The following is a 13725-nucleotide window of genomic DNA, read 5'->3' on the forward strand; positions in this document are numbered from 1 at the left end:
ATGCAAAAGGTAAAAAGTCATTCCCATTCTCATTTATCAACCTGACTCCTAGAGATAACTTTTTACAGTTTAGGTATCCATCCAGAAAGTTTGCATGCCATACACATATACATACTTTAAAAGAAGTATACTTTATATAGTCCCCCTAAAGCTGATTTTTTTTTCCATTTTTTCATTTGACTACCTACTGATCTACTTTATTATTTTTAGTGCCTGGACAGTATCAGCATATCAGATCCTAAAGTCAAAACTTATTTAATCATTTTCTTATTGATAGACATTCAGATTATTTCCTGTTTTCCACTGTTAAAAATAGTACATTAGTTAATAGCAGTATACCTCCTTGCGCCAGATTATCTCTAAAATAAATTCCCGGAAATCTAATGAATCTTTCAAACTACAGTTTGATGGAGGCAGAGTGTTCTATTGAGCACCTACAAAGTAAAAACCAAAACTAAATAGTACTGATGGATATCTCACTGGCTGGAGGATGAGGCAGTCCATTAAGCTGCTTTTTACATGATAATAGTAGATATTATAGGAGAAAATAATCCTATCCAAAAGAAAACATGGTATTCCCCAGAGGTCCGGTCCCATACTATGATTATTTGAATCTGTGGGCTTTGCAGCTTCCTCAGAATCACGAGTTCATTCTTTTTTTTTTTTTTTAATCCTCACCTGAGGATATTTTTTCCATTGCTTTTCAGAGAGAGTAGAAGGGGAAGAAAGAGGGAGAGAGAAATTTATGTGAGCAGGATAGAGCCTGCAACCAAGGTACATGCCCTTGGCCAGAATTGAACCTGGGACTCTTCAGTCTGTAGGCCGACCGACACTTTAACCACTGAGCCAAACGGTCCAGGGCACAAGTTTATTCTTAATTATAAGACAGCCAAACTTCAACCTTCTTACTTCTCAGTTGGACCTGCAACAAAGTCTTGAATCTCACAAGTGGAGATGAATTATTTTTTAAAATGAATCTCTATAAGACCTTTTCCTCATAGGAAATCTGTCTGCTCACCTTTCCTGTCAGTCATAAGTCTGTGCTCACAGCACAGAAGGACTGTGTTTACTCTGGAGATATTTAACAGGATACCCAGATGAGGGAACACGGCAGGAAATTAGTCCTAAATACTGCCCCATTCTGTTTATGCTCCCCAGCCCATCCTCCACACAGCCTCAGCAGCATAGCCTTTGGAGGCAGGGGTTGGTATACAGTTTGAACTTTGATGTTAAACAGACCTCATTTCAAACCCTGCCTTTGCCACTTAACTACGTAACCCTGAGCAAGTTACTTAGACTTTCTAAGCCTCTTTTCTTACCTCTATCATGAGGGTAGTAGTTGTCCACCTCAAAGAATTCTGAAAGAATCAAATGATATGTCTCATAAAATACTTAAAACAATTTCTGACACATGGCATGTGCTTTAAAATATGCTGGTCGTTATTGTCATTATTGATATTTTAAATGAAAATCTAATCCTGTTATTAGGATCTTATCTTTATAGTATATTGACGTCCAACCCTCTGCTATTCAAACCTTTCTTATAACAAAGGCACACACGGAGACCACTGATGCCACCACCACCGATACCAGCAGCACCACCACCGACCCCACAAGCATCATCATATTTGTGTCCACCTAATGATCTGACAGATGGTACCAAGCTAGGCTGGCTGGGGATGCTGAGGAGCGGGATCAGGTCAGCGGTCATAGAGCTGGCTGAGTCTCCATCTGTGCTCACAGCAATGAATCACCCCAGAAGGGTGACTTGAGCAACCGCCCCGCCCATTCCCCATCCCTGGGGAGTCACTCGCGCGTGTGTTTTCCTTCAAACAGTCTCACTGCCCATTCTCTCCTTTCACTCGGGTTTCTGCTCAACTGTCACCTCCACAGAGAAGTCTGCCCTGACTTACATAAAATACAAGTCAATAAAATATTCCCACCACTCTGTTTCCCTTTCCCTAACCCTAACCCCTAAGCCTGGAGCGTCTGTGTGCAGGCTTATGGTCTTTCCAAGCACAACAAAATCTCCACGACGGCAGGGTTTTTATTTTTATTTTTGTCTTTGCTTGTTTGTTTACCATTAGGACACTATCTCACGTAGTATGTGTTTAATAAATAATTAAGTGAATGAATAAACCTAATTGCAAGCTAAAAAAAAAAAATATGTTTTGCGCAGTCCTTAGTAAAGGAAAATAACACTGTTGTCCCAAGAATCTCACAGGACAACTACGTAATTGTCTTGTAAAATGACCTCTTATGAGAAGAAAAAAAAAAAGAAATGTCGCATACAAGGCAATGAGCGCTTATCCTCAATTTTTTATTTGGGACCTGTACTGCTCCTACAACTTATTTTCAGCTTGTGGCTGAAGTAAGGGTGATGACTGCACTTGGCTTTCCTCAGACACGCGAGGGAAACAGGTTGGACGTCCTCCGTCTGCCGGGTTGGGACCCAGGGCCCAGCGACACCCCCGAGGAAGTCAGTTTGGGGACCGCTTGCCTTTTCTTCTCGCTGCTGCGGTTGTTCACGCGAGGGTAAGGAGCGGGGTGAAGACATCCGGGCTCCCTTGCTGCTTTTATTCTCCCGAACGGAACTTCAGCACGTGTCTGCCGGGCTCAGAAACAATAGGGTCCGCGGAAGAACTTCCGGGCAGAAACAGCGACCCCGCGCCGGCACCTCGCTGCGCACCCCAATCGGGAGCCAGACAAAAGACACCGCAGCGCCGTCGACGCCGGCTGGAGAGCGGCGCCGGGGTCCCGCCCTCAGGGGCGGGGCTGAGCGCCTCTTCCGGGTTGCGGGCGGAAGTGGAGATTTTGAATCTTGCAGGCCGTTGGGTGGGGATGTTGTCCTCGCTGTAGCGCGAGAACTGAAAAGTGGCGCAGCCCTTCTGCAGCTTCGGGCCCGCGCCTCCTTGGTGAGTGGCTGGGGAGCGGGAAGAAACGCTGTGTTCCAGGGAGAGAAGCGGTACCGTCGCGTGGGAGGCGGGACAGTGTAGCGGGGGCCTCGGACTGCCTTTGAGTTTTTTCGGGTGGCCGGGCCAGGTGTGGGGACTTCGAGATGTCGGGGCGCAGGGGAGCGTTTCCTGGGCCAGCGCTCCCGACGGTTGGCGCACACAAGGCCATTCTGATAGTATTGAGGCTTCTGAGGCCCCCACAGCCCCGAGGTTAAGCTTTGTTTCACCTCTGACATTCTAATCATTGCAGTTTAGCATTTCCGCCAATTCGATTCGAATTCCGAAGCTACCACAGTAGTTATATCTAACTGCGAAAGCGTTGCCGCAGGTCAAAGAATCTTCCTTTATCAAAGGTGGAAGGTTGGGACGGGTTTGGAATGAAGAAGTGCTCCACGTAGCTCCGAATTCCTTTTTCTGTTATTCAGGACCGCAGGGAAGTGACAGTCTTTGAAATGCCTGGTAGGGATTTAAACTGAAGTCTGAGTAGCCTTTGTATTTAAAATCCGGATGTTTTTCTTTCCTGCTTGACGTTTTTCAGGTACCGCAAAAATCCGAGACTTGCTTATTTAAACTGGTTATAGTAATAGCGGTGATTCACAAGGGTCTTACTAGTTTGCTAACAATAGGGATAAGATTTAGTTAGTGCCACAGATCTGCCTCTCGCCCGCTTCATTCATTGGCCAGCTGGGTGATTGTAGAGTCATTTGGGAAATAGTCTACTCATAATTCCAGCATGAGTTTTTCTTTGTTTTGGTTTTTTTGGTGTTTTTTTGTTTTGTTTTTTTGTTTGTTTTATTTGTGATGATGAGCTACCTAAAATATCACTCTAACCCCGTAGCAAAGGCTTGTCTTCTGGAATGGTTTAAATGTGTACCCTAAATGTAAATTATAAATGAGTGCTTTAAATGTATAGAAATTTTGTATCTTACCTTATTGAAAACTGTCAGGCTAATTTTGTCTTGCTTTATAGGAACAGATATTTTATGTTCCTTTTAAGATTTTAACACCAGGATATCATACCACGTAAGTGTATAAATATTCAGAATAGACATTCCTCCATCCAGTGCTGGCTACTCCCACTCTCCCATCCCTGCTAATATATTTTAGTTTCATCTTTAGCTTGGGGGGGGGGGGGGGATAGGTTTAAATATTCAGTATTTACGAAAGTTGAAATTTAAACATTTTGTGTAACACTGTAGCGAAGACATTAGCTATACTTCCCTATGAGCTATTCTGATCATTTTGTGTAAGCTACCAGCAAATGGTAATTTTTTTAAACATTAGTGTCTACATTTTAATGTTTCTTTTCCTTACCTGAACTCTTTTCATTGAGTTTTTGCTCTGTTTACCTAAATCAGTGAGTTCAGTCCTTGCGGGTGTTGCTCAGTGGTTAGAGTGTCAGCTCGGCACTGGCACTGATGGCTCGTGGATTCGATTCCCGGTCCAGGGCAGTACCTGGGCACATACCTGCGTTGCGGGTTCCCTCCCTGCCGCCCGCGCCACTGCCACCGCCCCCGTCATGTGTGGGAGACAACCAATCGATGTGTCTCTCTCAGCTCTCAGGTCCATGTTTCTCTGTATCTCCCTCTCTCTTCTTCCCTGTCCCTTCCACTCTAGTTGAAGAGCAGTGGGGAAAATATCCTCTGGTGAGGATTAACAACAACGACAAAAAATCAGTGCGTTCCAAATTGTATTCTGTACACATTACCTTGAAGGGTTTATTAAATGTTGATTCCTGTGCTTCAAATCTCAGAAGTAGGTCTGGAGGATGGGGTCAAGGAATCTGTATTTATTAATTATAAATTTAACTAGAAAGTTAGACAATTTGGCCAGAGTTTCAAAAACTCTGACTTGATCTTTCCTAAAGAGGCTTTAGAATATATTGATTAAGGGCATGGAACTGGAGCCAATTCCATCTCTACCACTTGGTAGCTTTGTGACCCTAAGAAAACTATTTAACCTTTCTGTGCTTCGATTTCCTCAACTGTGTAATGGGGATAATAACAGTATCTACCTCGTAGGAGTATTGTGAGAATCAAATGAACTAATGCATATACACATCTTAGAATAGTGTGTGGCACATAGTAAATGACACATGTATCTCCTGTTGAGTTACTAAGCATTTTGTACAAACCACATTACATACAATATCTCAGTCTTCGCAGACAACACTGCAATATGTACTGCTTTCAGATAAAACAAGCTAAGAGGGGTTCAGTAATTCTCACACAACTAATAAAATATTTGAACTGGGGTCAGAAATTAGATTTAATTAGAAAGTTTATGCCTTTTTTATTTTATTTTTTCCTTTTTATTGAATTTATTGGGGTGACACTGGTTTACAATTGTACAGGTTTCAGGGGCACAGTTCCCCAACACATCATCTGTACACTGTATAGTTTGTTTACTTGAGACTTCACCACCCCAAATCAAGTCTCCGTCTGTCACCATTTATCCCCCCATACTCTACCTTCCCTTCCCCCACCTCCCCTTGGCAATCATCACACTGTTGTATGTGTTCATGTGTATTTTTCCTTTTCCCCCCCCTTCATTTTAAATTTTATTTTTTATAAAAGATCTAGGATAGTGTAAGAAATTACTGAGTTACATGTTAAAAAATCTGTCAAGTGCTACAGTAAATAAGATTTTCAAAACTTCAATGTTTATAGATATACTTAACTAAAAAATGGTTGAATTAAAAGACATTAAGTAATGCTGATACACACCAGGAAGGGACTGAGGCAAGGAAAGGCACATCATTTCACAAGAAATAAAGACCATAGTTGAAAGTTAACAACCATCCCGGTTGTGGTAGTTTTCCTAACTCCAGAGGGTCTTTATGGTGGAACGTTCTTTATGGTACTTAGTTAAAATAACTTTCAACCATAGTTGAAAGTTAACAACCATCCCGGTTGTGGTAGTTTTCCTAACTCCAGAGGGCCTTTATAGTGGAACGTCCTTTATGGTACTTAGTTAAAATAAAGAGATAGCAGTTGAAGAATTTTACCTTGTGATCTTGATGTAGTATTAAAAAGAAAGCAATCTTGTAATAAGCCTGGTGTGTTAAGAGGAAGGAGCAAAAATCCAAAATGGTTTGGTGGTACTGAAAATCCTACTGACATATTAAGGAGAGTTTTTTTAAAAAAAGTAAAATTAGGTTATCTTCTTGTTTGGCTGAATTGGAATTCTTGCAGTTCCAAAGTTAAGATTTCAAGTAAATACTATTATTTTTCACTTCCTTTCTTGTTGACAGACATGGTGTAGATAAACAGCCGTCATATTCCAGCCAATATTTAGGGAAAAGGTTCTTAGATAATTTCTTTACTTTATGTAGCTCAAGTTTTTGAAAATAGCACTAATACCTCTGGCTGACTGGCTAACTATAATAGCAAAGTGAACTTAAGTTTTGACAATGATGAGGTTTCCCAATGAAAATAAAATTTCCATTTCAGTGAATACAGTCACTTTACTGAAAAGTCTGACAGACATCAGCAGAACTTACTCTGGGTCACTTTCCCTCTATCACTTACCTTTCACAAATTTGTGCCAAGTATCTACCCATTTCCTTCTGTCTGGACTCTGACTCTAGATTAGTTTGTTTGAAATGGGGAATCCCTCAGAGTAATGCATATAAATTTTAGTTGTATTAAAAAACAACTGTATGAATAAATAAAGCAGATTTTCAAGATAAAATAATATAGCCCCCCCAATATAGTTAAGTTAAAAACAATTGGAGGGGCAAGGGAAAATATTACTCTTTAAAAATAATAAAAATGGAAATTGTATAGCAGCTAACTTCCCACTCATGCCACACTATATGCCTTCATTAAGGTGTACTCTTTCTGGTTGGTGTGAGCTGCCCAGATGAAGAGAGCAGAAGCCATGAACTCTAAGGGAGCTGAGACACAAGCCAGGCAGAAGGGTCATCCATTTTCACCAGACAAGTTCTCAGGCAGCTTTAGCTTTTGGTGGAGCAGTTCAATTCCAGCAGCGTAACGACTCACTGAGCCCAGTGTGCGCACACCTGCAAGGAGATGGAGAATGCCAGTGGCGATGGCGGGATATAAGCTTCAGCAGATGCGAGCACAAAGTCCAGTCAAAGTCCCAAAGCACATCAAACCTAGACTAACAGAAGGTAAAAGGAACTGGCAACGCCAAAGATAGGTCTGAAGCAGATCAATCCCAGTATTGTGGTTTCCAGGATCAATAAATTTCACCATGAGCCGCTCATTTAGGGTGAAACTCATGCATCTTGTAACAACATCAAATGATTTGCCCATTCTCCTGTTCCACCAGCTTCACCCTTCCATGAGTTTTTTTCTTTTTTTCTCAATCCCTCTACCTCCCCCACCTAGCCCCCCAACCCCCAGCTGTCAGCCTGCTTTCGGTCTGTCTCGGACTGTCTTTGCTTGTCAGTTCATTTTGTTCATTAGATTCCACATATCAATGAAACCATATGGTGCTTGTCTTTCTTTGACTAGCTTATTTCACTTAGCATAATGTTCTCCACGTCCATCCATGCTGTCATGAAGGGTAAGATTTCTTTCTTTTTATTTATTTTGTTTGTTTATTAATCCTCATCCGAGGATGTTTTACCATTGATTTTTAGAGAGAGGGGGAGAAAGAGAGAGAGAGAGGAAACATCGATGTGAGAGAGGCACATCAATTGATTGCCTCCCCCTCACGCTCAGACCAGGGCCGGGACTTGAACCTGCAATCCAGGTATGTGCCCTTGACCAGGAATCAAACCTACAGTCCTTTAGTATGCAGGCCGATGCTCTAACCAATGAGCAACACCAGCCAGGGCACAAAGGGTAAGATTTCTCTCTTTCTTACATCCGAGTAGTATCCCATTATTTAAATGTACCACAGCTTTTTATTTTTAATATGATTTGGTGCTTTAAAACTTTTTTTAAATTGTTTTTATTGATTTGTGAGAGGGAGACATTGATTTGTTGTTCCACTTATTTATGCATTCATTGGTTGCCTCTAGTATGTGCCCTGACCAGAGATCGAACCTGTAACCTTGGTGTATTAGGATAACACTCTAACCAACTGAGCTACCCAGCCAGGGCCCCACAGCTCTTTTACCCACTTATCTATTGATGAACATTTAGGCTACTTCCAAATCTTGGCTATTGTAAATAACAGTTTATGCCTTTTCCCCCCTTTATTTTATTTTTTAAATTTATCTTTATTATGGAGAAAGTATTACAAATGTCCCCTTTTCCCCCCATTGATCCCCTCCATCCTGCACCCCTCCTCCCAGGCCTTCACCACACTAATGTCTATGTCCATGGGTTATATGTATAAGTTTTTAGGTTAATTTCTCCCCACCCACCCCTGCCTTTCCTCTGAGATTCATCAGTCTGTACTATACTTCTGTGTCTCTGGATCTATTTTGTTCATTAGTTTATTTTGTTCATTAGATTCCACATATGAGTAAGATCTTGTGATACTTGTCTTTCTCTGAATGGCTTATTGCTTAGCATAATACTCTCCAGGTCCCACCATGCTGTCCCAAAGGGTAAGGGATCCTTCTTTTGTCACAGCTGCATAGTATACCTTGGTGTAAATGTCCGAGAAGATGCTTGATATGATTTCAGTCTTCTTGAACTTGTAGAGACTTGTTTTGTGTACTAAAGTGGTCTCTCTTTGAGAGTGTCCCATGTGTACTTGAGGAGAATGCATATTTTGCAGCTTTGGGATGAAATGTTCTGTAAATGTCAATTAAATCCATCTGCTTTAGTGTGTCATTTAGAGTCACTGTTTCCTTGTTGATTTTTTTGTCTGGAAGATGTATCCAGTAAAGTCAATGGGTGTAAAGTCCCCTTCTATGACTGTATTGCTGTTGATCTCTCCTTTAAAGTCCTCCAGAAGTTTTTTGTTTTTTGTGTTTTTTTTCCAGCCTATGTGAGCCTTTTGTTCTGAGGTGGGTCTCTTGTAGACAGCAATATATTTTGGTCTTGTTTTCTTATCTACTTCTTATTACAGCAGTCCCTTTAACATTTCTTGCAATGCTAGTTTGGTGGTGATAAATTCCTTTAGCCTTTTTTTTGTCTGGGAAGCTCTTTATTTCACCATCTACTTTGAATGATAGCCTCACTGAATAGAGTAGTTTTGGTTTCAGATCCTTGTTTTGCATTACCTTGAGTACTTCATGCCATTCTTTTCTTGCCTGTGGAGTTTCTGATGAGAAGTCAGCTGACAGCCTTATGGGAGCTCTTTTGTAAGTAACAGATTGCTTTTCTCTTGCTGCCTTTAAGATTCTCTCTTTGTCTTGGATTTTTGGCATTTTAATTATGATGTGTCTGGGTGTGGGCCTCTTTGGGTTCTTCTTGCTTGGGACTCTTTGTGCTTCCTGAAGTTGTGTGACTTTTTCTTTGACCAGGTTAGGGAAGTTTTCTGCCATTATTTCTTCAAACAGGTTCTCTAACCCTTGCTTACTTTTGACCTCTTCTGGCATTCCTATGATGTGAATATTGTTACGTTTCATGTCCCACAGCTCCCTTAAACTCCTTTTTTTATTATTTTTTCTTTTTGGATCTCTGATTGAGTGATTTTTTTCTACCCTGTCTTCTGATTTGCTGATGCAATCCTCAGCTTCCCCTAATTTGTTATTCATTCCTTCCGGTGTTTTGTTTTGTTTTTTTATGTCTACAGTCATTCTTAATTTCCTTCATAGTGTCTATATCTTTATTCATGCTGTTGAGCATCTTTACAATCAGTATTCCAAACTCTATATCTGATAGATTGCTTATCTTCATTTCATTTACCTCTTCTTCTGGAGAATTCTTTTGTTCTTCATTTGGGGCTTGTGTTTTTGTCTCCCCATTTTGGCTTCCTGTTTGGATTTGTTTTGATGTATTAGGTACATCTGCTAGGACTCCCAGTCTTTTGGATGGTCTCTTGTGCAGATCATTGTCAGATGCTGTTTGTGACTGACCTTGAGTACCCTATTTGAAGTTTTCCACTCTTCACAGCTTCTGGTTTCCTCTGCTTGTGTTTGGACAGGACCAAGATGTGCACCAACGTCTGCTTTACCAAGCCCTGGGTCCAGAAGCAGATCAGGCAAAGACTCAAAACACCCAGAGGCTGTTATTCAGTCTCTTGATGAGCCTCAGGCTGTAGGAACTCCATGGGGTGGGGCCAGCCAGAGGTTTTCCAGCGGGGGGGGGGGGGGGGGCAATTGCTTCCCCTCCCAGGCTAAAGCTGCTTGGAAGGTAAATGTCTGCCTGAGAAAAATGTCCTTTGCTGTATGGGGGAATGACTCAGCACTAGGGTCCAGGTGGGTGCCCTCTGAGATCTATTCCCCTAGCTAGCCCCCCTGATTTCTCCTCATACTGCTCTGGTCCGCTCTGCCTTCCCTCCACCATACCCCGACGTGAGTGGCTGCACACGGAACTTTGTGCGTTGAACCTTTAAGAGGGTGCATGCATTTCCAGCCGTCTCTCCCTGACAGAAACCCTGCTGCTTTTCATAGCCAGATGTTATGTGGGTACCTTTCTCAGTTCTGGTGCTCTAGGCTGGGGAGTCCAGCTTGGGGTTTTGACTCGAGTTCTCTGTAGGAACCCCCCACAGCTGAGGTATCCCTCCAGACCTTCAGCTGCTGCCTGTGGGAGCCCAGCCAGCCCTCTGACACCTCCGCATTTTTTACCAGTCTTTATGCAGTCTCCACTTTAGGTCCTTGGTTATGAGGGTGTCCTCCAGCTCATCTTCAGTTGCAGTCGATTATTCAGGATAGTGTTTTGTGTTTTTTTAAAAATATATCTTTATTGATTTCAGAGAGAAGAAAGGAGAGGAAGAGAGAGAGAGAGAGAAACATCAATGATGAGAGAGTCATTGATTGGCTGCCTAGCCTGCAACCCAGGCATGTGCCCTGACCAGGAATCGAACCTTGATCAACTGGATCCTAGGTCAACGCTCAACCATTGAGCCACGGTCGGCCAGGCAGGATAGTTTTCCTATATTTTAGTTGTAATTCCAGTTTATGAGTATCCCACAATTTGTTTTTTCCATTGTCTGGATGAGCATTTAGGTTTACAGTTTTTGGCTATTACAGATAAAGCAGCTTTGGACATTTGTGTTCAGTGGACATAAACCTTTGTTTTTCTTGGTTGCATCATATTTTATGTTTATATTTAACATTTTTATTAAAGTAAAGTTCATATTCATAAAATTAACCATTTTAAAGTGTACAGTTCAGTGACAGTACACTCACAATGTTGAGTAACCATCATTTCTGTCTAGTTACGAATATTTTATCACCCCAAAAGGATATCTTACACCCACTAGGCAGTCACTCCACATTCCCCTGTTCCTAGAAACCACAAATCTGCTTTCTGTGTCTATGGATTTACCTATTCTGGATATTTCATATAAATGGGTTTAGACAGTATGTAACCTTTTGTATCTGCTTTATTTCACTTAGCATGTTTTTGAGGTTCATCTATGTTGTGGCATATATGAGTACTTCATTCCTTATTATAGCTGAATAATATTCCATTATATGAATATATCACATTTTTTAAACCTATTCATTAGTTGATAGGTGAGTTTTCTCCATTTTTTAGCTATTGTAAATAGTTGTGTTATGAACATATGTATATAAGTTTTTGATTACCTGTTCTCAATTCTTCTGGCTAAGTACTTAGTGTAATTGCTGAGTGATTTAGTAGTTCTGTGTTTGATGTATTGAGCAACTGCCAAACTATTTTCCACAGTAGCTGCACCATTTAACGTTTTCATTATTAGCACTGTATGAAGGTTCCAATTTCTCCATATCCTTGTCAACTTGTTGTTTACCTTAAAAATTATAGTCATCTTAGTGGGCATCAGGTGGTATTCGTGGTTTTTGTTTGTGTATCCCTGATGACTAATAATGTTGAGCATTTTTTTGTATGCTCTTTTCCCATTTAATTATTTTCTTTGGAGAAATGTCTAGTCAGACTTTTGCCTGTTTTTAAATTGGATTGTCTTTTTTTTTGTTGACTTGTATGAATTTCTTATATATACTTGGTACTAGATCCTTATCCAGGTATATGATTTCCAAATATTTTTTCCCATTTTTGTGGATTGTCTTTTCACTGTCTTGATTGTGTAGTTAAATTTATTTTTTGTTTCATTTTTTTGTTGCTTGAGATTTTTTTGTCATATATAAGAAATCATTGCCAAACCCAAGGTTGTGAAGATTTACATAACCCTAATTTTCTTCTATGATTTTTATAGTTTGAGCTCTTACATATCAAATCTTTGATCCATTTTGAGTTAATTTTTGTATATAGTGCAAGGCAGAGATGCTACTTCATTCTTTTGCATATGGTTACCCAGTTGTCCCAGCACTACTTGTTGAAAAGACTATTCTTTCCCCATTCAGTGGTCTTGGCACCCTTGTTAAAAATTAATTGATCATAGATATGAGTTTATTTCTGAACTCTTCTTTTCTGTTAATCTATATGTTTATATTTATGCCAGTACCATCCTGTTTTAATTACTATAGTTTTGTATTAAGTTTTCAAATCGAGAAGTATGAATACTTCACCTTTTCTTGTTTTGGATTGTTTTGGCTATTCAGCATCCTTTGCAATTCCATATAAATTTTAGGGTTAGGTTTTCAATTTCTACAAAAAAAGGCCATTGGATTTTGACAGGGCTTGTATTGAATGTATAGTTTGCTTTGGGAAATATTTCCCTCTTAACAGTATTAAGTATTTCGACCATGAACGCAGAATGTCTTTCCATATATTTGGGTTCTTTAGTTTCTTTTAGCAATTCTTAGTGGTTTTTAGTGCACAAATCTTCCACCTCTTTAGTTACATTTATCCCTAAGTAGTTTGTTCTTTTGGTGCTATTATAAATGGAATTGATTTCTTAATTTTCTCTATGGATTGTTCTTTGCTATTGTATGGAAATAAAAATGATTATGGGATGTTGATTTTATATCCTGCAAATTTTCTGAATTTATTTTTTAGATCTGTTTTTTTAAATTAAATTTATTGGGGTAGCATTGGTTAATAACATTATGTTTCAAGTATACCTTTCTATAATACATCATCTATATATTGCATCCTGTGCTCACCACCCAAAGTCTAGTGTCTGTCTCACCACATATACTTGACTCCCTTTACCCTCTTTATCCTCCCTTTACCCTACCTTCCCCTCTGGTAACCACCCTTTTGTTGTCTGAGTCAGTGAGTTTGTTGTTTTGTTTGTTCCCTTGTTGCTGTCTGTTTTATATCCCACATATGAGTGAAATCGTATGGTTCTGGTCTGACTTATTTTCCTTTGCGTGATACTCTCAAGATCCATCCATATTGTCACAAATGGCAGTATTTTATCCTTTCTTATGGCTGAGTAGTACCCATTGTATATACGTACTGTATCTTTATTCATTCATCCCTCAAATAACACTTAGGTTCTTTTCATGTCTCGGCTACTGTGAATAATATTGCAATGAACACGGGTACATACATCTTTACCTATAAGTGTTTCCAAATTTTCAGGTAGATACCCAGAAGAGGTGTTGCTGGATCATATGGTCTCTCTATTCCTAATTTTTTGAGGAACCTCCATACTGTTTTCCATATTGGGTGTACCAATTTACATTTCCTCCAGCACTGTATGAGTGTTTCTTTTTTTCCACGTGCTCTCCGACACTTGTTAATTTCTTGTTTTACTAATAGTCATTCCTACAGGTATGAGATGGCATCTCATTATGGTTTTGATTTGCATTTCTCTTAAAGTTAGTGAAGTTGAGCTTGTTTTCATATAT

General features: G+C 40.1%; 1 protein-coding gene, 1 long non-coding RNA gene and 1 pseudogene across 2 annotated transcripts in view; 1 reads left to right on the plus strand and 2 right to left on the minus strand.

Annotated features, from left to right (window-relative positions):
- The window catches only part of LOC148094207 (uncharacterized), a 40303-nt gene extending 38943 nt beyond the window's left edge, over window positions 1-1360 (minus strand). Inside the window, exon 1 of the long non-coding RNA XR_015714232.1 lies at window positions 1320-1360. This is a non-coding gene — a long non-coding RNA (uncharacterized LOC148094207). The remainder of the gene's footprint in view (window positions 1-1319) is intronic.
- A 1458-nt stretch (window positions 1361-2818) lies between these two features.
- G2E3 (G2/M-phase specific E3 ubiquitin protein ligase) overlaps window positions 2819-13725 on the plus strand; it is a 64074-nt gene continuing 53167 nt past the window's right edge. Inside the window, exon 1 of the mRNA XM_016209512.2 lies at window positions 2819-2915. The gene's annotated coding sequence lies outside the window, so the exon portion shown is untranslated. The remainder of the gene's footprint in view (window positions 2916-13725) is intronic.
- On the minus strand, window positions 6734-7234 carry LOC148094208 (claudin domain-containing protein 1 pseudogene; annotated as a pseudogene).

This window comes from Miniopterus natalensis, chromosome 1, assembly GCF_054644295.1.
Source record: "Miniopterus natalensis isolate mMinNat1 chromosome 1, mMinNat1.hap1, whole genome shotgun sequence".
Taxonomy (NCBI): Eukaryota; Metazoa; Chordata; class Mammalia; order Chiroptera; family Miniopteridae; genus Miniopterus; species Miniopterus natalensis.